Raw genomic sequence first — 25325 nt, forward strand, 5'->3', positions numbered from 1 at the left:
AACCTACGGTTCCCCCAAAATTTTACCAAAAACTGTCCCATTCATTTCTAATCGGATGCCATTGACAGCCATGTATGTCCAAATTTCCCATTCATTTTCAATGGCAGGAAAACATAGGTGCTTGTGATTTTTTTTTTTTACCATTTACCATGACAGCTCATTGACATTCAACTTGCGCCCAAGTAAGTCGATGCCATTGCCATTTGGACGTACTTTGCTGTCAACGGCATGGACGTGCATGAATGTCAATGGCATCGACTTATTTGGGTGCCCGTAGAAAGTCAATGGGCTGCCATGCCAAGTTTTGGTCAAAAAACAACATACAGGCTTTGCTGCCATTGAAAATTAAAGGGAAATTTGGACGTACATGGACGTCCATGGCTGTCAATAGCATTGACTTACTTGGACGCCATTGAATGTCAATGGGCTGTCGTGGTAATTGGTCAAAAATCACAAGGACCTATGTTTTCCTGCCATTGAAATGAATGAGAAATTTGGACAAACATGGCTGTGAATGGCATCGACTTATTTGGGTGCCATTTGAATGTCAATGGGCTGCCACTGCAAGTTTTGTCAAAAAACCAAAGTCCATGGCATTGACGGCCATGTACGTCCAAATTTTCCCTTCATTTTGAATGGCAGAAAAACCTGTGTGTTGTTTTTTGACGAAAACTTGCAGTGACAGCCCATTGACATTCAACGGGCACCCAAATAAGTCGATGCCTTTGACATTCATGCACGTCCATGCCATTGACAGCCATGTATGTCCAAATTTCCCATTCATTTTCAATGGCAGGAAAATATAAGTCCTTGTGATTTTTGACCAAATACTTCCCATGACATTCAATTGGCGTCCAAGTAAGTCATTTGCCATTGACAGCCATGCACGTCTATGCTATTGAAGGCCATGTACGTCCAAATTTCCCCTTCATTTTCAATAGCAGAAAAACCTGTGTGGTTGTGAATTTTGACCAAAAAGTTACCGTGACAGCCCATTGACATTCAACTGGCGCCCAAGTAAGTCAATGCCATTTGACAGCCATGCACGTCCAAATTTCCGCTTCATTTTCTCGCAGAAAAACCTGCGTGGGTGATTTTTGACCAAAAAGTTTCCTTGACAGCCCATTGACGTTTAACTGGCGCCCAAGAAATTCGATGCTATTGACAGCCATGCACGTCCAAATTTCCCATGTTCAATGGCAGAAAAACCTGTGTGGTTGTGATTTTTGACCAAAAACATTCCATGACAGCACATTGACATTTAATTGGCGCCCACGTAAGTCGATGCCATTGAAAGCCATGCAGGTCCATGCCATTGACGGCCATGTATGTCCGAATTTCCCCTTCATTTTCAATGGCACAAAAACTTGTGTGGTTGTGATTTTTGACCAAAACCTTGTCATGACGGCCCATTGACATTCAACTGGCGCTCAAAAAAGTCGATGCCATTGACAGCCATGTACGTCCATGCCATTGACAGCCATGTAGGTCCATGCCATTGACGGCCATGTCTGTCCAAATTTCCCATTTTCAATGGCAGAAAAACCTGTGTGGTTGTGATTTTTAACAAAAACTTTCCATGACAGCCCATTGACATTTAACTGGCGCCCAAGTAAGTCGATGCCATTGACGGCCATGCACGTCCAAATTTCCCCTTCATTTTCAATGACAGAAAAATCTGAGTGGTTGTGATTTTTGACCAAAAACCTACCATGACAACCCATTGACATTCAACTGGAGCCGAAGTAAGTCGATCAACAGGATGTGATCTTATAGATCTGTAGTGACCACATCAAAGCCCCATCGTAATTTCTCCAGAAATTGGATAAATTGGCAAGAACATGAACTCGTTGGTTGCAACTGACTGCAATACACGTCCAATCCATTTTTAGCCACAAAGGGCAAAGAAACATTGCGGACCAGTCACACTTTCGGACTTCATTTCCTTCCGGCGTCTGTCTGTAATCCTCCACCGAGGACTAAAAATGTCAAGCCCTCATTAAATGCCAACAACAATTTATAACCTTAATACACACTGTGTTTGCGTGTTTCTATTTGCATCTGTATTCTCTCATCAACTCGTCCTTTCGAGCGGCCACCGTGGCCTTCCGAAATGCCACCGGTCCCTAATGGACTCCGACTGGGGAGCGCTGCGGTATTGATAAACTCAAAGACTCGGCGTCTGCGCCCACAAAGCACTTATCGTAATCCGCAAATAAGAGCGTTGTCAAGGAAAAGGCTCGAGATGAAGAAGCGATATGCTTCATCTGCTGAAGCGCAGCTATAAAGCGAAGTCTGAGAGGAATTATTTCAATCACACAGTGCCCTCGATATTAATTGTGCGTTTGCATGCACCGCGAGCATACCACAACAGTCTCCCACACAGTCGTAATTATAGTGAGGCCGACAGAAACTCTCGTTCTCCCGTCTTTGTCTCGCTCTTTCGCTCTCTCTCCGGGCGAGGAAGAACACAACGCCCACGTAGCCTCTTGTTGTGGCAGTCGTGCGCATAGAGGCCTACTCATCCTTTTGATACTCTGGCTCCTTTGTCAGCCGCCTGTCAAGTTTCTCCATCATTCCAGTCACTCGCAATGTATAGGCGGATCTCTGTTGACGTATTTTCGGCACTTGCGCAGATGGTTGCGTGGCGAGAAGACGTGACGGCAGGAAGCGAAGAGGCGACCAACAGTTAGCGGGCGAAATCTATGATATATCAACAACATCTGAAGACCGGAGGAGGTTTGGAAAGAATCTTCAAACATGCATTGGCGACAAAATTGATGTCATTCAAACCTTTATGATTATTATTATTTTTTTAAGTAGTGGCAATTTCCTCTGCAAAGTCGAGAGCTCTGATGGTGCTGAAAGCAGTGTTGTTTTCGTCAACGATGATGATAACAAAAATATTTCGTCAACGAACAATTTTTTTCATGACGATGTGATGACGAACTTAAAAAAATGTATCTTGGGAGACTAAACAGACTATCAGTTGACAAGACAGCTCCCACAGAAATCGCGGCATGCCCTCCCGTAGGGGGCCGAGCCAGGCAGAACGTTGAGTTGGCTTCCACTGTGATAAAGTCAAACACAAGCTGTGTTCTAACGCCGGATTTAGATGGAAATAGGACGAAGGTTTTACTGCATACAAGCAGACAGGAGTGTCTCAAGAGTGATTTAGTCGAGGATTCAAGGTAATTATTACATAAAATAGAACCATGCACGCACTTTGAAACGTTGTGAATACATTGAATGGGAAAAATTAGCGTAACTTTTGCTTGAAATATTTACGTCAAATGAACGACAACTGCCCGTTTTTTGCTTTTAACCAAAAATCTAAACTGTTTTACGTTCATGTATATATATATATATATATATTAGGGCTGTCAAAATTATCGTGTTAACGGGCGTTAATTTTTTAAATCACGTTAAAATATTTGACGCAATTAACACAGATGTCCCGCTCAGACAGATTTAAATGACGGTACAGTGAAACGCTCACTTGTTAATTGTGTTTTATGGAGTTTTGCCACCCTCTGCTGGCACTTGGGTGCGACAAATTTTATAGGCATCAGCACCCATGAGCATTGTGTAAGTAATTATTGACATCAACAATGGTGGGCTACTAGTTTATTTTTTGATTGAAAATTTTACAAATTTCATTAAAACGAAATCATTAAGAGGGGTTTAAATATGAAATTTCTATAACTTGTACTAACATTTATCTTTTAAGAACTACAAGTCTTTCTCTCCATGGATCGCTTTAACAGAATGTTAATAATGTTAATGCCATCTTGTTGATTTATTGTTATAATAAATACAGTCCTTATGTACCGTATGTTGAATGTATATATCCATTTTGTGTCTTATCTTTCCATTCCAACAATAATTTACAGAAAAATATGGCATATTTTATAGATGGTTTGAATTGCGATTAATTGCGATTAATTACTATTAATTAATTTTTAAGCTGTAATTAACTTGATTAAAATTTTTAATCGTTTGACAGCCCTAATATATATATATATATATATATATATATATATATATATATATGTATATATATATATATATGTATATATAAATTCCGTAATTTAAGCATTTATTTCCAAGAATTTTCAAATTAAAAAGGTCTTACGTGACGGCCGCCATGTTGGATTACACAATAGCGTGATTTTGGCGTGAAATATTTACGTAAAATGACCGATAACTGCCCGTTTTTTGCTTTTAACCAAAAATCTAGACTGCTTTACGTTCATATATATATAAAAATTCCGCAATTTAAGCATTTATTTACAAGAATTTTCAACTTAAAAAGCTCTTTCATGACGGCCGCCATGTTGGATTACACAATACCGTAATTTGGCTTGTAATATGTACGTAAAATGAATGATAACTGCCCGTTTTTTGCTTTTAACCAAGAATCTAGACTGTTTTAGTCCATATCCGTAGAAATTGCGCAATTTCAGCATTTATTTACAAGAATTTTCAACTTAAAAAGCTCTGTGTTCGTGACGGCCGCCATGTTGGATTACACAATACCGTAACTTTGGCTTGAAATATTTACGTAAAATGAATGATAACTGCCCGTTTTTTGCTTTTAACCAAGAATTTAGACTGTTTTAGTCCATATCCGTAGAAATTGTGCGATTTCAGCATTTATTTACAAGAATTTTCAACTTAAAAAGCTCTGTGTTCGTGACGGCCACCATGTTGGATTACACAATACCGTAACTTTGGCTTGAAATATTTACGTAAAATGAATGATAACTGCCCGTTTTTGCTTTTAACCAAGAATTTAGACTGTTTTAGTCCATATCCGTAGAAATTGCGCGATTTCAGCATTTATTTACAAGAATTTTCAACTTAAAAAGCTCTGTGTTCGTGACAGCCGCCATGTTGGATTATACAATAGTGTAATTTTTTATTTTTTGTAATTTTTTTATTTTATATTTTTTTTAGCTTTTAACCAAAAATCTAGACTCTATATACTTACAAACTTTGACATATTAAATATTTCAAATGTTTATTCCTTTTCCTTTTTTCACCTTTTGGCAAAATTCTATAATAGTCTCTTGTCCCCGGACCCTTGCAAGTCTATATAGAATTTCTTAATTATCTATTAACATATTATTTCTGATTGAGTCTGCATGTTTTCCTCAAGTATTAAGTTTCTGATGTTAAATTGAGTGATTTATTAGGTGTTCAAAACTTGCAGTAAAAAAAAAAAAAAAAGTTAAATATTGCTGTTGATCCTAAAAATATTGGTAATTATCTCTGCATTTGGTGATTTTTGTGTATCTAGTGTAAAATCTGAGACTTTTATAGCCATTTTAAGTTGTGTTATACTTATATAGAAAATAATGAATGGGATTTTGAAAGGAAACGACTAAATTTTTTGCTGCCGCTGCTCATGGAGACTCATATATGGCTAAGGTAGGTGCCTGTTTTGGTTTTAGGTCGGTAGCAGCTTTGGATTTGTAAATATTTGAAGTTTTTGAAAATAGGCCCCCTACGAATCGGCCCCGTTTCCCGTGTCATGTCAATAGGTTATGAAGTCTATGAGTGATGTTGTAAATGACTTTGCTGTCAAAAAATCTAGGCGCATCACTGTTTGAGGGCTTGATAACCCCAGGGATGTGGAAGGGGCGGGTACAGGATGTTTAGTTATACTGTTTTGTTGCTTAGCAGGCAGGCATAGCACTCTCAGTTGTATTGTATTGTAGCCTACATGGGACAATAGATGGAAATTGTTTGTTTATATCGTGTCACATCACATTATGGGATGTTTAGGTATACTGTTGAGTTGCTTAGCAGGCAGGTATAGCACTCTCAGTTGTATTGTATTGTAGTGTACATGGGACAATAGATGGAAATTGTTTATATTGTGTCACATCACATTACAGTATCTTAAATTTAACTGTCCATCTCAAATCATTTGAAATCGTTGACGAAAACAACACTGATTGTTAGCGGTCTATAGTTGGTCAGCGTTAGAAGGAATTCTCAGATTAGTAGTTTAAGGTGCTTTACAGTATAATACTTGTTAAATTATAGATGTAGTTGTGCACTTAAGTTGCATGGCCGCCCCCTATAAGGGCGCTTTGATCAACATTCAATGTGTGGTGAAGCGCTATAGAATCGTACGGTTATGCTAATCCGGCAGAACACTGGGTTTTAATCTTTTGATTGCCCGCAGTGATTTATTCGAAAAAACATTTTTCAGGCCCTACAATCGACCGCCCAGCAAGAGTGACTCATCTGCCTAGCTAAATCCCTCACGAAAATTTCTCCTATAGATTGGAACGAACGTGGCTGATGTAGAAACCGCAGGTGAAGAAGGGAATTTGAAGACGGCGGAGATGAGGAATCGGCCAATATGAATGCGTGCCATTAGGCAGATGGGCAGAGAAATATGTAAAGACGATAAACAGGTGAAGGCCGCCATCCATCACTGTCGCGGTGAGAGAAGGCGGAAGCGCGGTGCCAATTTGATTAGGGAGATGGAGAGCCGCGCTAGGAACGACTTGTGGGAGGAGCCCACAGTCGCAGTCTGATTACAGCGGACGTTCGGCACTGTTGTCTGTCAAGTTAACTCATCATCTGCCGTTAACGCTGATAGGTGCCAAAACGTGATCATTCAATTAAAATCCTGACTCTTTCTTCCAAATGCTATCAAAGCTAAAGCTAATCTGAGCAAAACGGAATGGCCGCCTTCCCGCTGTTTGTTTGTTGAAAAAGCAATTACATGCCGTTTCACTCCGAGGACATTACGTCCCGTCATTGCCAATTTCCACACTCGGTTAGAAAATGGCCACCTCTGTAGCCCTTGCGGAATACAAACCATTTAGTTTTTGTGTTTAACTGCTCTTGGATTTCAGGGATAGATCGGCACTGCTGTGTACTATCATACAAGCACTTTGAAGCGCTGGTTGCTTTTGTTTTAGTGAGGAAATCAATTGTACATGACGGTCAATCTTTGTCTGATGGGTGGAAATATTGCCACACGAAGCCACACGGTTGCTAACCGTCATATGCTGTTGTTTAGCCACTACTGGATTCATGATCTTATTACTATTCATCCTTCACACAGCCGCCGGAAAAAGAAAAGTTGTTTAATCCATCTTCAGGCGACTGGGAGATCATGATTTTGATTGATTGATGATTTTACGACACTGTGCGGGTGCGCGCTGGCCCTCATTGGGAAATGCAGTCTTCCTTAAGGCAAAACACTACCACTTTTATCCACTGACGTCACTAAAATCGACCAAAATTGAAAGTGCCAAGTGTTGCTTTAAGTGTAAAATCTGCGCTCACATTTTTTCTCACCTTGCAACAGGGCCGGCCCAGCCTATACGCAGACTATGCAGCTGTGATTAACTCGATTAAAATTTTTAATCGTTTGACAGTTCTACTCAAAATATGATTCTAATTCACATAGGGCTGCAGCTATCGAATATTTTAGTAATCGAGTAATCGAGTGAAAATCTATCGATTAATCGGATAAAACAAATATATTTTTAGGTGAAGAGCAATTATAAATATACATGAGAAAACAAGACATTTCATCTAATCTTGAACCATTTTCAGTCAATCAATGTCTTTATTTTCGATGTATATTGTTGAAAACAGCCAACAATTGCATCTCAGATGTAACTAGAATAAAAAAAAAAGACTAATTCACTGCTTTCACTCAAAAACCTTTAGATCTTTAAAAAAAATATATATATATATGTATACCTAAAAATGCTGTTACGCTTGATAACACAAATCACTTTAAAAGTTAGGATTTTTTTCCCTCGTGTTTCAATTGGATTTCTATTTGTGTCAAGCCATTTTTAAGTTTTAAGTTAGTCTAAACCAGGGGTCATGAATTAAAAATCCTCTGGGTCCGAAATTAAAAAATTACAACAATCTCGGGTCCGGAAATTTTTTTAATGCTTCTTTTTTCTTACGAAAAAATACAAACGTATCTTTGCGTGGCCGTGCTGATAATTACAACATTCAAAAATGTAAATAAAATATAAAAAATAAATTTATAGTAAGTAATAAATAATATTTAATAATAATTAATTAGTAATAAATAATAAAGCGATCATATTGAGCCCTTAATTCCGTTATTTTTTGAGAACGGATGGCAGAGTTCAGAGGGAAATTTTGCGAAAAAGCTACGTGCTTCGTCTCATAGTGCCTTTTCAAATCGCTGCTTTTTACAAGCACTACCGTTGTTCGGCCATTCCTTACTACGCGGCGAAACGTAGTATCACACATCACTTAAAAGTTAGGATTTTTTCCCACTTGTTTCAATTGAATTTCTCTTTGTGTCAATCCATTTTTAAGTTCTAGTTAAGTTTTAAGTAAGTCTAAACTGTAAGTCCTGATAGGATTTGGAGTTTTTGCAGTGTTCAAAATAAATGTATGATACAGGCTGTATTGGAGCTCATTAGGGACCACTGCTACTTAGTGTTTTATCCAGCAATGCCTACTGAGCTAAAATTGATAGTTAGCATGATTTTTTATTTTACACCCTCATCACTCCACAACGCTATGTTATGTTAAAGCCTGTATGTAAGACACGTTAGCCACGCATCGACAGTGGTCATAATTAATAGAAACCTAGCCCTCCGCAGGGCTAACTGTGCTTGAGTTCGTGACAGTAACGTTAATCTTTATTTATTAGCGCTTAGCGCTCTACTGCTTTAAGATGGCGGCTGTTTACTAACGCTGCCTAGACGCGGCCGAGTCTGTCCCTCAAATCTAGTTCAACATACATGTGATCTCTATGAGACTCATCAGTCGCTAGTACCTACCAACGTAGCATCGTGCGGGCTACTATTTAGCAACGTCGGCATCGTTTGTAGCGGCTGCCGTTTCATTAAAAGTAGTCCGAGCAAAACGTGATGCTTAGAGCTGTCTAAACGATTACTCGAGGTGAATAAAATTACTCGGATCAATTTTTAAACTCGAGTCACTCGAGTATTCGTTTCAGCTCTAAATTCACATAATAATGCTATTTAAGACTTTTTTTTTTCTCCTGTCGTACACACTTTAACGCAAAACACTACCGCTTTTGTCCACCGGCGGTGCTAAAATCCACCAAAAACTGAAAAGTTCCCAAGTTCTGCTTTAAGTCGATCTTCATTTCACGCCATTTTCTTTTCACCTTGACGTCCTTTGACCAAAAAGTTTGCGGGAAAGTCATACTTTAGCTTCTCCGTCTTTGCCGACGGTTCCTTTCCTCTTGGAAAGTGTACTCCGCTCGCGGGGGATTCCACTTTGTACGCTGACGCTAAACCGAAGTGGCAAACAACAGAAGTGACAGTGATTTTCTTTGGCACTCCCTTCGCTCGCACAGAACTTTACATGATCTGGAATGAAAAGATCCCATTCCTCGTATGCCCACTGCATAGCCTCTAATAGACTAAGTGTGTGTGTGCGCAGGTTAGCGCTAACGCGGAGAACCCCCCCTACATCCCCGTTGTAATGCGTCACTGTCACTGACTGACTGCAAAGTAGCATGTCAGTGTTATCTGTCAGCAAAGCTCTCGTGTAAACATCTGTAAGACTTGAAGGCAGCTAAGCGGCAAAACGATGGGCAGAGTCTAGCTTTGGCACTTCTTTTGAGCCGAAATACTCAAGTGCTTTTACCCACACACACACAAAAAAAAACAAATGTTAACTCGCAAAGCATCATTTTTCACTGGTTGTGAGCTTGTCAGAGAGGCCTGGATATTGTTTAGCTTCTACTCCAGATGGCAAGAGTGCAGACGTATCAGACTGGATCGCACGGTTTAGGTTAGAGGCTAATAAAAGACTGTAATTAACAGATAATGGCTTTTTTTTTTAATGATTTTACGCGCACGCCATATTGTGTTACTTGGCGAAAGATTTCCTGTCAAAGCGCGTGTCGTTAGTTTTCCCCGAGTAACGATTCCCCAAAAATCTTCACACGCCGTTCCGCGCGCTCGCTCTTCAATTTGCAGACGCACCACAACGGGGACGCGCTAACGCCGACGCTCGTAAATTCCCGCGGTAAAAGAACTGACCTGCAACTTTAGCTGCACATAATGTGCCCGCATTTACGCGCTTGCACTTTTCCTCCTTTGTTTTTTTTTTCTTTCGTCCTTCCAAGGCTGTCAATTATTTGGTATCGACTTTACTCTGCGAAAAGCCGTTCGATCCGGTTAGCGCGTGTACATAGATTTGCTAAAAGCCAGAAATGAAGCTAATCCGCCGCTACTTGTGAGCCGCTCGCGCTCAATCGGGGCCCCCCCGCAGGGGCAATTTTATGGACCCTGATTTGCTGACAGCACAACTTGTTTGCAGCTCGACAAAAGTAAATCTTGAGAGCCTTTGTGTGCTAGATGTGTGGCTTCCGGGCTTTCTTTGGGGGATGTTAAGAACACCAACGATTATCCAATCATAGCTCCGCTTCCGTCGCGGTTGATCGATGACATGTCAGCTAGGTCTGTTGATCACAGTGATGGATGTACTGTTAGGCCTCTCATGAAGGCCCTATTGTAATGCAAAGGATTATTGTTTTTTTTTTTTCAAATGAAAATGGCCAATTTGGAGGCTTGAACATGCTTGCAAAAAATGCAGCAAAATGGCTCAGTGGCGCCCCTGTGAAATTGTAAAATTGGCGTATAACATTAGGGTTTGTCAGCGTAGAGCGATGACATTTGGGTAGTCTATACCTTGTCCAAAACTGCTCCAAAAAAATCATTGGCACCCATATTCCAAACCCTTCGTCGTGTTTTTCTCGTTCTGAATAATTCGGCCCTTCATGCCTGAATTTACATTCAACAAATAGACGTAAAGCATTAGAGGAATTCGTAAGCACATAAAAATATGAATACAAAAATACTAAACATAGAAAACGTTTCAATCCTACAGTTGAAAAATAGAATGGACATCTATCACCGTCAGTGGCAGCCATGATGATGTTGGAAAAACATTCATTTGTTAAAACAAAACCGAAACGTGACCGTGATTTCCGGAAAATTCCGGCGTGATTTCAGATTTTTCTGCAAACTAACAGTCATGTATTCTTTATCCTCTGCCAAGAATTCCTAATGTTAGTGCAGTACATGACTTACTTTCTACCAGCATGGTGGGAAAAACTTTTAAATTTAGTAATACAAAACCCACGCGTCACTTTAGATTTTTCCTCAAACTGACAGTCATGTATTCTTCATCCTCTGCAAAGAATGCCTAATATTAGTGCTGTACATGACTTTACCTTCCACCAACCCGCTGGAAAAACGTTCATTTGTCAATACAAAACCCAAGCGTGACCGTGAGCGCCACAAAATTCCGGAGTGATTTTTGATTTTGCCGAAAACTGACGGTCATATATTCTTTATCCCCCGCAAAGAATGCCTAATATTAGTACTGTACATGACTTTACCTTCCACCAGCCCGCTGGAAAAACGTTCATTTGTGAATACAAAACCCAGTTGTGACCGTGAGCGCCACAAAATTCTGGAATTATTATAGATTTTGACGAAAGCTGACAGTGATATAGTCTTTATCCTCTGCATTGAATGCATAATATTAGTTCTGTAAATGACTCAACTCCCACCAGCCCGTTGGAAAAATTCATTTGGTCGTATAAAACCCAAGCATGACTGTGATTGTCACAAATTTCCGTCATTATTTCCTATTTTGCCGAAAACTGACAGTCATATATTCTTTATCCTCTGCAAAAAATGACTAATATTTGTGCTGTAAATGACTCAACTCCCACCAACCCGGTGGAAAAATGTTCATTTGGTAATACAAAACCCAAGCGTGACCCGGAGTGCACCAAATTTCTGGCATGATTTATAGATTTTTCCGAAAACTGGCAGTCATATGTTTTTTATCCTCTGCAAAAAAATGACTCACGGCCCACCAGCCCGGTGCAAAATCATTCATTTGTTAATCCAAAACCCAATCGTAACCGTGATTGCCACAAAATTCCAGAGCGATTTCAGACTTTGCCTAAAACTGAAAGTCATATATTCTTTATCCTCTGCAAAGAATGCCTAATATTAGTGCTGTACATGACACAACTCCCACCAGCCCAGTGGAAAACCGTTCATTTGTTTATCAAAAACCCAAATGTGACCGTGATTGCCACAAAATTCCAGCATGATTTCAGATTTTTCTGCCATCTAACAATCATATATTCTTTATCCTCTGCAAAGAATGACTAATATTAGTGCTGTACATGACTCAACTCCCACCAACCCGGTGGAAAAACGTTCATTTGGTAATACAAAACCAGAGCGTGACCCAGAGCGCCACAAATTTCTGGCATGATTTTTAGATTTTTCCGAAAACTGGCAGTCATATGTTCTTTATCCTCTGCAAAAAAATGACTCACGGCCCACCAGCCCGGTGCTAAATCATTCATTTGTTTATCCAAAACCCAAAGGTGGCCGTAATTGCCGAAAATTTCCGGCATAATATCCAATTTTGCCGAAATCTGACAGCTATATATTCTTTATCCTCTGCAAAGAATGCCCAATATTAGAGCTGTACATGACTCAACTCCCACCATCCCTGTGGAAAAACGTTCATTTGTTGATACGCCACCTAAACCTGACTGTGATTGTTATAAATTTTTGACATTATTCCCGATTTTGCCGAAAACTGACAGTCATATAGTCATTATCCTCTGCAAAAATGCCTACTATTAGTGCTTTAAATGACAGACGACACACCAGCCCGGTGCAAAAGCCTTCATTTGTTAATACGATAACCCAAACGTGGCAGTGATTGCCACAAACTTCCGGCATAGTTTCCAATTTCGCCCAAATCTGACAGCTATATATTCTTTATCCTCTGCAAAGAATGCCTAATATTAATTCAATTCAATTCAATTTTGAATTAGTGCTGTATATGACTCACCTTCCACCAACTCGGTGGAAAAACGTTCATTTGGTAATACAAAACTCAAGTGGGGCCCGGAGCGCCACAAATTTCTGGCATGATTTTTAGATTTTTCCAAAAACTGAAAGTCATATATTCTTTGTCCTATGCACAGAATTCCAAATATTAGTACTATAAATGAATCAACTCCCACCAGCCCAGTGGAAAACATTCATTTGTTAATACAAAAACCCAAACATGGCAATGATTGCCACAAACATCCGGCATAATTTCCAATTTTGCCAAAATCCGACAGCTATAAATTCTTTATCATTTGCAAAGAATGCCTAATATTAGTGCTGTATATGACTCGCCTTCCACCAACCCGGTGGAAAAACGTTCATTTGGTAATACAAAACTCAAGCGGGACCCGGAGCGCCACAAATTTCTGGCATGATTTTTAGATTTTTCCGAAAACTGACAGTCATATATTCTTTATCCTATGCAAAGAATGCCAAATATTAGTGCTATAAATGACTCAACTCCCACTAGCCCAGTGGAAAAACATTCATCTGTTAATACAAAAACCCAAACATGGCAATGATTGCCACAAACTTCCAGCATAATTTCCAATTTTGCCAAAATCTGACAGCCATATATTCTTTATCTTCTGCAAAAAATGACTAATATCAGTGCTGCGCATGAATAAACTCCCACTAGCCCGGTGGGAAAATGTTCATTTTTGAATACAAAACCCAAGCGCGACCTTTAGCGCCACTAAATTCCGGGATTTTTCCAAAAACTGACAGCCATATATTCTTTATCCTTTGCAAAGACTCAGCTCCCAGCGGCCCGGTGCAAAAACGTTCACCTGGTAATACAAAACCCAAACGTGACCATGATTACCATGAAATTCCAGCATGATTTCCGATTTTTCCGAAAACTGACTGTCGTATATTCTTTATCCTCGGAAAAAAATTTACAAATTTTAGTGCTGTACATGACTCAACTCCCACCAACCCAGTGGAAAAACGTTCATTTGGTAATACGCAACCTAAACCTGGCCGTGATTGCAACAAAATTCCAGAATGATTTCCGATTTCGCCTAAAACTGAGTCATATATTCTTTATCCTCTACAAAAAATTACTAATATTAGTGCTGTACATGACTCACCTCCCACCAGCCTGGTGGGAAAATCATTCATTCATTAGTACAAAACCCGAGCGCCACAAATTTGCATTTTGATTTCTAATTTTGCCAAAAACTGACAGCCATATATTCTTTATCCTCTGCAAAAAATGACTAATATTACTGCTGTAAATGACTCACCACCCACTGTCGCCCCCTTTCCTTAATCGCATCCCTCCGTCTGTCACCCACGGTTGCCGTGGTTACAGTTCCTTCGCTCGTCAGGCGCCTGTTGTGCCTAAACAGACTGTTAACATTTTAATTACTCATCCTTTCGACCTCGCCGCAGTCAAACAAACCAGCCCTTCCTGTTTTTGCGCGGGATTGAATCAGCAACTTGAACTTGTTTTCTGAATGCTACGATGCAACTATTAAGTCTTTGAATGCCATTGACGATGATGGATGTCCTCGGAATTTGAATGAGTTTAGCACTTGCAGACTTTCCAATCCATTTGAACCTGGAGAATGGCAGAGATTGAATGAATTTTCATTGGATCATTGGCTACTGTTACAGCTGCAGCTATCGATTATTTAAGTATTCGATTCATCTCTCAATTTATTAGTTTATTAGATTTTAGTAGATGTAAATCAAAGGCTTGCTAATATTGCACTTTCACAAGAGTATTAAATGCAAATACAAAATAAAATTCCCGAGTTTTTTCAAGCTATGCAAATTGCGCTTTCATTTTATAAGAGCAACAAATGCATTTAAAAACAAATTTAAATGCCCGAGCTTAGATGCAAACGGTGTAAAAAACAATAAATGAGGATCAAAGTACAGCAAAAGAACAATTATCTAACTTACCTAGCAAAAGTCTGTTAGCTTAAATGCTATAAAATGCTAGTGTTTTTTTTTTTTTTTTTACAATGCTCGTTCAAACAAATATTCCCACAAAAAACTTCTAAATATACCTATAAAACTAAATTACAAATGCATAAAAAACATTAGCTCAAACAAAAACTTAGCTTATGTTGGTCTTAATAAGGAGCAGCTGAATCTAGCCATATTAGCTGAGTTATGTCATATTTACTGTTGCCACTAGAGGCCTGTGCATCCACCCAAATGACCTTATAGTCTTAAATGGTATTAGAAATATATATATATATTTATAAATGAGGATCAAAGTACTGCAAAAGAACAATTAGCTAGCTTGCCTCACAAAAGTCCGCTAGCTTAAATGCTATAAAATGCTAACGTTTTTACAATGCTCGTTCAAACAAATATTCCCACAAAAACTGCTAAATATACCTATAAAACTAAATTACAAATGCTTTAAAAAACCTTAGCTGAAACAAAAACTTAGCATATGTTGGTCTTAACAAGGAGCAGCTGAATCCAGCTGAATTATGTCGTATTTACTGTTGCTACTAGAAGCCTGTGCATCCACCCAAATGACCTGATAGCCTTAACCGGTATAAAAAAATAAAATTAAAATAAATGAGGATCAAAGTACTGCAAAAAAACAATTAGCTAACTTGCATAGCAAAAGTCCGTTACCTTAAATGCTATAAAATGCTAACATTATTTTTACGATGCTCGTGCAAACAAAAAACTGCTAAATATACCTATAAAACTAAATTACAAACAAATTTGCTGAAACAAAAATTTAGCTTATGTTGGTCTTAACAAGTAGCAGCTAATTTCAGCCATTTCAGCTGAGTTATGTCGTATTTACTGTTGCCACTAGAGGCCTGTGCATCCACCCAAATGACCTTATAGCCTTAACCGGTATTTAAAAAAAAAAAAAAAAATATATATATATATATATATATATATATATATATATGAGGATCAAAGTATAGCAAAAGAACAATTAGCTAACTTGCCTCACAAAAGTCTGCTAGCTTAAATGCTATAAAATGCTAACTTTTTTTTTTTAACAATGCTCGTTCAAACATTCCCTCAAAAACTGCTAAATATACCTATAAAACTAAATTACAAACAAATTTGCTCAGACAAAAACTTAGCTTATGTTGGTCTTAACAAGGAGCAGCTAATTCCAGCCATTTCAGCTAAGTTATGTCATATTTACTGTTTCTTCTAGAGGTCTGTGCATCCACCCAAATGATTAAATGCAAATTTTTCAAACACATTTCTCGAGTTAATTGATTAATCGTTGCAGCGCTAGCTCCCATTGTCAGCGATAGATGTCCAACCCATTTTGATTATCCCAACGTGGTGCTTTACTTTTCTATTCCAGTTAATTAAATTGATAAAAATGACACTATAATAACCGTACAAGACCCGTTTTTTCATCCAAAATGTTTGTACGTCTCACACACGTCAATCGCGCCCAGCGTAATCATCACTCCTTCATTCCTGTCACTTGACCTCTTAGTCCTCTTCCCGTTCCGCCAACCTTCTCCCTTTTCATTCCGGCCGCATTATCTCCTCTCCTCACTTTATCGGAGACTCTCTCTCCGTGTCTCGCGGCCCTCTTATCCTCCCCTACATCCACTCGCTCAGTTTTCCTGTGTCAGCTGGGCAAATAAGTGTAAAAACCCCTCAGAGAGGTTAGCGCCCGGCGCCCCAAATCTCCGCGCGGCGACACCCGAACGACACGCCATGAGAGATTACGCGGCAGCTCGCGAGTAAGCGATACAGCAGCTGGCGTACGCGCTTGCACGCTGTAGGTGAGGGACGCTCTCATGGGAATAAATCATGAAAAAAAAACTCAATTAAAGGTGTTAATGGATAGAAATTGAAAGGAAAGGCTAAAAATAACACGCATGTGCGCGCTGACATTTCCATCTTATGATCTTCCGAAGACACATCTGTTTATTATTTATAGGACGGCATGGTGTGAGTGTGTGTATTTGTTTCAGAGAGAGACGGAACACACAGTTCCCTCTCCACTCAGCGCATTGGCATGCTCAATGATTCAGCACAAGAGAGCTAAATGTGCATACATCGATTCCCCCTTAGTGGGCAAATGCAGTGGTGCCGTAACCCTTTATAGGGAACTACAACCCCTAGCAAAAAGTACGGAATCACCAGTCTCGGACGATTACTCACTCAGACATTTTATTATGTAGAGCAAACTCGGATAAAAAGCTTTAAAAAAATAATGAATTAGTTCAAAAGTGCAACTCTTTAGCATTCAGAAACACTAAAAGAAATGAATGAAAAATATTGTGTTGGTCAGTAAATGTTAATTTTACATTGCATCATTCATCATCACCTTGTCAAGAGTCAAGAATCTGCATTGGACAAGGTGATGATGCTGGAACTTTTGTTTGGTGCCGTTCCAGTGAGGTTTACAAAGATGACAGCCTGAAGAAAACATCAACTGTTTGGTTAAATCTTCAATAAATGCACAAGTTTACATTGAAATTTTAGACAGCTTTCTTATCCCTTCAATTGTAAATATATTTGTCATTTTACAAGATGACAATGCATCATGCCACATATCATCAAGGACTGAGAAAGTTTGATGTTTTCTTTGTAAATCTCACTGGAACGGCACCAAACAAAAGTTCCAGCATCATCACCTTGTCCAATGCAGATTCTCGACTCTTGACAAGGTGATGATGAAATACAAAATTAACATTTACTTATTTTTCCCCAATTTGCTAAATAAATGTTATGGTCATGACAAATAATGGTCTTGTGCTATATGAAATGATAAAAATGCATTTTTTTCAGTACGACATGGCAAAATTACTCCATACTGGTCAAAACTGTCGACTTCACCTTTACTGTCGCACCTCCAAAACGATATTTTATGCCACCATAGTTAGTCCGGCTTTTGTCATTTCCCTGCTCAGACTTCGGGGAATGTAAACAAACAAAGAGGCATGACAGCTAGCTGACATGCTAACCCGAACTAAATTCGGGGATTTAAGCATTTATTCACAAGAATTTTCGCCGTAAAAGCTCTTTTTGCACCAGGCGGCCGCTAGCCTCATTTGCTAACATAGTAGCATGGTACTTTGTCAATATACGTAAAATAAATGCGAACTGTATGGTATCTTTGCTTATGAAAGCTTTCTTATCCCTTCAATTGAAAATATGTCATTTTCCAAGATGACAATGCATTATGCTACATATCAAGGACTGAGAAAATTTTGATATTTTCTTCTGGCAGTCATCTTTATAAATCTCACTGGAACAGCACCAAACATAAGTTCCAGCATCATCACCTTGTCAAGAGTCAAGAATCTGCATTGGTCAAATGACAAGAGTCAAGAATCTGAATCTCCCGGTCCAAAAGGATTGGGCGCAGTATAGTTTTGGCAGCCCAAATATCACTTTTCACACCTAACACGTAACAAGAGGCAATATTTTCCTGTTCAGGCGTGTTTTAACTTTCTGTATGTAGAAACGTTCATACCACTGTATTTTAAAATGATGTCGGATAATATAGACAATAGGGTGTGCCAGTCCATTTTTTTCCCCTCAAACGCACGTTTGATTGGCTGATGACTTGACCGCTAATCCCCTCACCACCACCACACATACGCACACTCTCACAGCCCCGACAGAATTACATGTAGACGACATGCCGCCTCCTCCGCAGAAGAGAGATATTAGACGTTTTTTTTCGGCCAGCATAAGCAGCCACCACTCTAATGTAAAAAAATGTCAATGTTGTGGAGGTGGGGAACACGCCACTAATTTTGCGACTGAAAGTCAGACCTGCAGCAGAGTTAGCATAACATAATATGTTAAATTATGGTCAAATATTTCTATTTAAATTAATAAAATCCAGACATTTATTCTGGAAGTCTTCAAAATGTTTCTTTAGTAGTTTTTGAAAAAAAGGTTTGAATTGAACGGTGTAATAAGTCAATACAGATTATTTTGTTATTATGTTGGTCTTAACATGGAGCATGTGAAATGCAGCAGACTAGAGGGCAGTGTATCCACTAAAATCAATAAGACTAACTGCAAACACTTTCAAAATAAACCATTAGAATGCCACTTTAGTTAAATGAATACTCGAAGCAGGAAAATTTAATTTGAATATTTTTTTCGAATCGAATACTCGAATTAATCGATTAATCGTTGCAGCACTAATGTAGATTCATGTTTTAAATGAGCAAAATAGTCACTTGCACTATAAAGAGTTAAGATACCAAACTTGAGAGAACTCACTTGACATCAAGTGGCAGATTTTTTCCCTCCAAGAGGATTAATGCTACTTCTAGCCGAAGGCTATTATCTCATTCACTGTCATTTACAGAGATAGACTTCGAAGCCAACGATAAATTAGTGGATGACTGTGTTTTTTAAAAAGAAACAAATAGATGAATAGCGTTGCCATTTCGTCCAAAGATTTTATTGTTGAAGTGATATTTCAAAGCACCACTGTCTACTTTATGTGTAAGTGAAAGTGGGGTGCTCCTTATCAACCTTACCTTGTTTGTCTGTGCGCAACAACTGGAATCAGCTCCACATGTTGTCTAATTTGTATGTGTGTGTTTGTGCTTTTTTTGTGTTCAGCACATCTCCTGCTGGTGCTTTTCGATCCTTTTGCCCGATTAGACGAGAACTTGTCGGTATTGCTCACAGAGAGCTTTGCGTATATGTGTCGTGGTGAGAAAGCCAGTCAGGTGTAAGAAATTCCACAATATCCTCTTAAGCGTCTACGTAGGAATACAGACGCTGGAAAACTCTGGCTAAATCCCAGTATTCCGAGAAGAAGACCTCGGTCGAAGAATCCACTTTAAATCCTTTCGAAGACAATACGACTTTGGATCTGTCGATTTTCTGAAGGCTTGAGTTCTCCCAGGATCGGAATCCAGCGATGTTTACCTCTCTTCCTGGCCCCCCTCACTTCTCCATCCTCACGCATCCCGGCCGTCGCCCCGCTTATTTATTCATGGCTCTCTCGGGCCTTCTCTCCATTCCTTGGCACGGCGACTTCCTCTAGTTCCTGGAACGACTTCCGCCGGGCGACAGTGGCGTCCTCCTTCGCCGCATTTGCGAATTCTCCACTCGATGACCTTGGAGAGAGGGCACGATGGCGAGAAACCTACGAAAGAAGAGAAAGAAGTGTTGTTCCGACAGCTCGATACCCCCCGCCCGCGTCTAATAAACGGCAACCTGTCCATCATCCCCTCCTCCCTTATGGCGGCGGTAAATCCTCTCTCGCTCTTTGGCAGCCCGTCTCCACTACCTGTCTGTCAGAGACAATCAATAGTCCTGGGACCCCCTTAATGTCTCTCAGCAGGCTGCGCCGCGCCGGTGTCTCTCTGCTGGCTGAAACACGAGCGCACACAAAGTAGCGCATTCATGCGCGCGCACACGCGCAAGCTAATGAAACAACTGGCCTATTGACGCGCCCGTGAATGTCAGACAGTTCAAAAGTCCGCCTGCTCGTCTCTGGACCGTCAATCATCTCGAATTCACCGTCATTTCCCGCACTCTGTTTCGGCGGGTTAAATGTTGCCACCGATTTGCATTCCATATGCGGCGTTCCCATCCCGGTTGGCAGGGGACTCGGAACATTCGGATTTGTTGTCTTTTGTTACGCCTCTCTATCTGTCCCCGAGGTGTTTTCTGCAAGTCAGAAACCTTTTCTGCAACCGAAAGTGGAAAGGACTTACCTCGTTCTCCCGATCATTCCACCTGCAAGTCCTGAACCGTCACATCTCCATCTTGGCAACACTCAACTCGGCGTCGGAACAACACCCATCGCTCTCTCCCCCTTCTTCTCCCCTCCTCTTCCTCTTCACTCTCTCTCCCCTCCCGGCGGCCGCCCCCCCGGTCGGCTCGATCTCGACAGCTGCGGCGTTCTGTCTGCCGCCTCTGTCGCCCGGGTTGCCGGCTGATTGAAATTTAAGTCGTGTTAATCCCAGAGTACAGGTAGTGAATGAAGGAGGAAGGGACGCAAGGGAAAGGGAGGATGGGCGAGCGAAAGTGGTGAAAAAACGCCGGCGTCCTCTTGGTCAAGGTCCCGGTTTTGACTCTTCCTTATGTTCGTGCGGTGCCTGCGAAGGAAAATGAGACGGGACCGGGGTCTTGCCGCGCTGCCGCCGATTTGTGACACGGAGCGAGATAGAGCGCTCGAGATGTGCCGCCGGAGTGATGAAGTGGGGTGCAGACGAGAATGGGAGGGAGGGAGAGGGAATGCAGGAGGAGGGAGGTGGAAGATACCACACAGGAACCATAGACATGCAGGAACGGTATCAAGTTGTAGAAATGTCAGAAAGCAATTTGACTGGGTGATGCAAATGAATTCAGTTGTCGCGGGGGTGCTGGAGCCCAGTGACGTGCGGTGAGGTTCATGGTTGGTGAGGCACTGACTCCTTTAGTGTCAGATTTCCAAATATATAAACCAAAAAAGGGTAGCTTATTCAATTGGCTACTGGTTATTTCATATCTCATCAGCATTCTTCACAAAACACGCACACACGGTACATATTATCGATACGTAAAAGTAAGAAAATAACATGCATTTGCTCTACACCCTCAAAGTGTTGGCCGTCGCAATTCTAGAATTCATGCGAGATAAATGAGAGTAAAGAGTGGTGTACAAAACCACAGAATTCAATTCTGAGCTTTAGTGAAATATTCAGTTGTTTTTAAAACTTTTAATTCTGATACTTTAATCAATTTATTTCAGTGTGAAAAGAAAGACAAAGAATATTTTATTTAAGGTCAAAATTTAGTTTTTAAATATTCTATTGTATTTTTCTTAGTCTAAGCTCTTTTTTTTTTATTTATTTTTTTTAAATAAGATTGAAATGAAAACTGTTTGTGGTCTTGCGCCTGTCCTTCACCACAAAAACCGCCGTTACTTTGGAAGGGCATAGGTTTGGTCTCAACATTCGTAGGGACGATATAACAGCATAACCTGCATGTAGGTACACTTTTTGCTGGGGATGGGACATTAATAAGACCAAACAGATTGAATGAAGGGGGCAAAGGGCCACATTTCTCACGTATATGAACCTAATTAATTCATAGGCAAAATGATCAATGCAAAATAAATCCTTATCTACTGATAATAACTTTTACCTGCATTGGTTCAGATGATACGCTGTTCGATTCAAACCTTTGTTTTCAAAAAACACTAAAGAAACATTTTGAAAACTTCCTGAATAAATGTCTGGTTTTTATTAGCAAACGTAAACATAATGAAAATTCTTCACTTAATAATGGTAGAGTCAATTCTATCCTTACAACATATGGAACTATTGAAAGATCTAAATTCTCTATATAACTGAACATTATATCATGCAAAAAAGGTAAGGTTGCTTAAAAGTTGGTGGGGACAATTTTAGCTTCCTGAAAAGTTGGTAGTGTTATGTCCCTACCGTCCCTATGCAAACCTACGCTCTTTTTGTATAGGTCCTCCTTATTTTCCTTTACTTTAAAAAATCTCTCCGCCTCAATGGAGAGGATTGCTTCAATTAGATTGTTCTGTGTTTTATTTGACATGCCAGAAAACACAGTGGATGTGTCCAAATGTCTAGCTAACCTTTCATCTTTCTCAGCAAAACCATGTAATCGTTCTACATATATGCCACGTTTAGAAGAACTTACACGCTCATTGTTACCACGAAATGTTAACGCCTGTTTAGCTAGGATGCAGGTTGCATTAATGAGGTCTTTCAAACTCTTTCGGTTTTCCTTTACCTTAGAATTGTGGATGCTACCGTTGAGCTTCCGCTGTTCGTCAAAGCCAAATCGATCCTTGAGCTTCCAAAAGTTTTTAAAGCAATCAGGCTTTGAATGTGAGTGGTCGAGCTCTCATGTTTGCTGAGGCTTCGTGGTAGTTTTTTAATGTCACAATATCTCGTGTTAGTCCAGACATTGGCACAAGTTGAGAAGAAAAGGCAGGGAAAGCAGCAAAGGCCATTTTTCGAAGGACAGCCACATAGCCAGTCTTTTCGGGTGTACCAGTCCGTTTGAAAAGCGCGAGTTATCTTCTGTCCCGTAGTTTGAAGCAAACCTTTTAGCTCCGGTGTTGTGTTAATCGCGTCCACTTTTGACGGAAAGTCAAGTTTCACGTACTCCCCCTTTCAGTGCGGCAGAGTACTATCTGCCGCAACCTGTGCCTTTTTACTGCGGTTTTATTTCCCATCAGCAAAACTAAATATGTCGCTAACAAACATTAAACTTTAAGGGTTGAAGACATTAGCCAGACTGTGGAAAATCAGGTCAAATAAACGTATCTGGAAACATTATAATGGCGACATGCAGATGTACGGCAACCAGCATGCTCCAATTCCATGTATCAACCCATTTTGTTATGGATTGCGCATTCAGAGGTGAGGCTTTACCCGTTGCTGCCGCACCTCTCGTTTCATTTCTTTATTTGAACAGGAAATAGGCAAATTCAGCGATTTTGACTATAAAAAATGTTTGAAATGAGTCATACATAAAGAGCAATGGACATATATTAATATAAATTTGATGCTACAATTACTTTTTTTGTCATGATGACAGGTGAGGCTCTGCCTCCCCTGCCTCTCCTGACCGCACGTCACTGCTGGAGCCTATCCCAGACGAGAACGGGCAGGAGGCAGGGTACACCTTGCCTGCCTCTCGAGTACAAAATCAATCGTCCAATCAGATTCGTTTATTTGCGTGACGTGTTCTTAACGAGTAACCTCACTCTTGCGCGCCGAAAGTCGTCACTACAACAACACAGATGGCGAACGGGAGAGCCGAGAATATGTTCCAATCCGCTGTAAAACCGGTTTTAAATTACAGTTGTGGTCAAAAGTTTACATACACTTGTGAAGAACATAATGTCATGGCTCTCTTGAGTTTACAGTTATTTCTACAACTCAGATTTTTCTCCGATAGAGGGATTGGAACAGATACTTCTTTGTCACAAAAAACATTCATGAAGTTTAGTTCTTTTATGACTTTATTATGGGTGAACAGAAAAAAGTGATCAAATCTGCTGGGTCAAAAATATACATACAGCAGCGCTAATATTTGGTGACATGTCCCTTGGCCATTTTCACTTCAATTAGGCGCTTTTGGTAGCCATCCACAAGCTTATGGCAAGCTTCTAGTTGAATCTTTGACCACTCCTCTTGACAGAATTGATGCAGTTCAGTTAAATTTGATGGCTTTCTGACGTGGACTTGTTTCTTCAGCATTGTCCACAAGTTCTCAATGGGGTTTAAGTCAGGACTTTGGGAAGGCCATTCGAAAACCTTAATGCTAGCCTGATTTAGCCATTCCATTACCACTTTTGATGTGTGTTTGGGGTCATTGTCCTGTTGGAACACCCAACTGCGCCCAAGACCCAGTCTTCGGGCTGATGACGTTAGGTTATCTTGAAGAATTTGAAGGTAATCCTCCTTCTTCATTATCCCATTTACTCTCTGTAAAGCACCAGTTCCATTGGCAGCAAAACAGCCCCACAGCATAATACTACCACCACCGTGCTTGACGGTAGGCATGGTGTACTTGGGGTTAAAGGCCTCACCTTTTCTCCTCCAAATATATTGCCGGGCATTGTGGCCAAACAGCTCGATTTTTGTTTCGTCTGACCACAGAACTTTCCTCCAGAAGGTCTTATCTTTGTCCATGTGATCAGCAGCAAAGTTCAGTCGAGCCTTAAGGTGCCGCTTTTGGAGCAAGGGCTTCCTTCTTGCACGCCAGCCTCTCAGTCCATGGAGATGCAAAACAAGCTTGACTGTGGACACTGACACCAGCAGCTTCTAATTCTTGGCAGATCTGCTTTTTGGTGATTCTCGGTTGAATCTTCAGCCTCCTGACCAATTTTCTCTCAGCAGCAGGTGATAGCTTGCGTTTTCTTCCTGATCGTGGCAGTGACAAAACAGTGCCATGCACTTTATACTTAGAAACAATTGTTGCACTGTTGCTCTTGGGACCTGCAGCTGCTTTGAAATGGCTCCAAGTGACTTTCCTGACTTGTTCAAGTCAATGATTCGCTTTTTCAGATCCATGTATGTATGTATATTTTTGACCCAGCAGATTTGATCACTTTTTCTGTTAACCCATAATAAAGTCATAAAAGAACCAAACTTCATGAATGTTTTTTGTGACAAAGAAGTATCTGTTCCGATCACTCTATCGGAGAAAAATCAGAGTTGTAGAAATAACTGGAAATTCAGTGTATGCGTATGTAAACTTTTGACCACAACTGTAGGTGATTATCTCTACATTTGATTTTTTTTTTTTTTTTTTTTTTTTGCATCTAGTGTAAAATCTGAGACTTTTAGCCATTTTGAGTTGTGTTATACTGTACTTATATAAAAAATAATCAGGATTTTATAAGGGAACGACTTTGAATTTTTTTTATGCAGCTGCTCATGGAGACTCATATATGGCTAAGGTCAGTGCCTG

General features: G+C 40.1%; 2 protein-coding genes across 4 annotated transcripts in view; one reads left to right on the forward strand and one right to left on the reverse strand.

Moving 5' to 3' along the window:
- Positions 1-21102, reverse strand: part of LOC130927750 (leucine-rich repeat and fibronectin type-III domain-containing protein 4-like) — a 58058-nt gene extending 36956 nt beyond the window's left edge. The window contains exons 1-2 of the mRNA XM_057853744.1: positions 20597-21102; positions 19406-20022 (exon numbers count right to left, since the gene is read on the reverse strand). The gene's annotated coding sequence lies outside the window, so the exon portion shown is untranslated. The remainder of the gene's footprint in view (positions 1-19405; positions 20023-20596) is intronic.
- The window catches only part of LOC130927749 (pyruvate carboxylase, mitochondrial-like), a 292766-nt gene that overhangs the window by 194420 nt on the left and 73021 nt on the right, over positions 1-25325 (forward strand). The gene's annotated exons all lie outside the window — the stretch shown is intronic.

The sequence above is a fragment of the Corythoichthys intestinalis genome, chromosome 13, assembly GCF_030265065.1.
Source record: "Corythoichthys intestinalis isolate RoL2023-P3 chromosome 13, ASM3026506v1, whole genome shotgun sequence".
In the NCBI taxonomy this organism is placed as follows: domain Eukaryota; kingdom Metazoa; phylum Chordata; class Actinopteri; order Syngnathiformes; family Syngnathidae; genus Corythoichthys; species Corythoichthys intestinalis.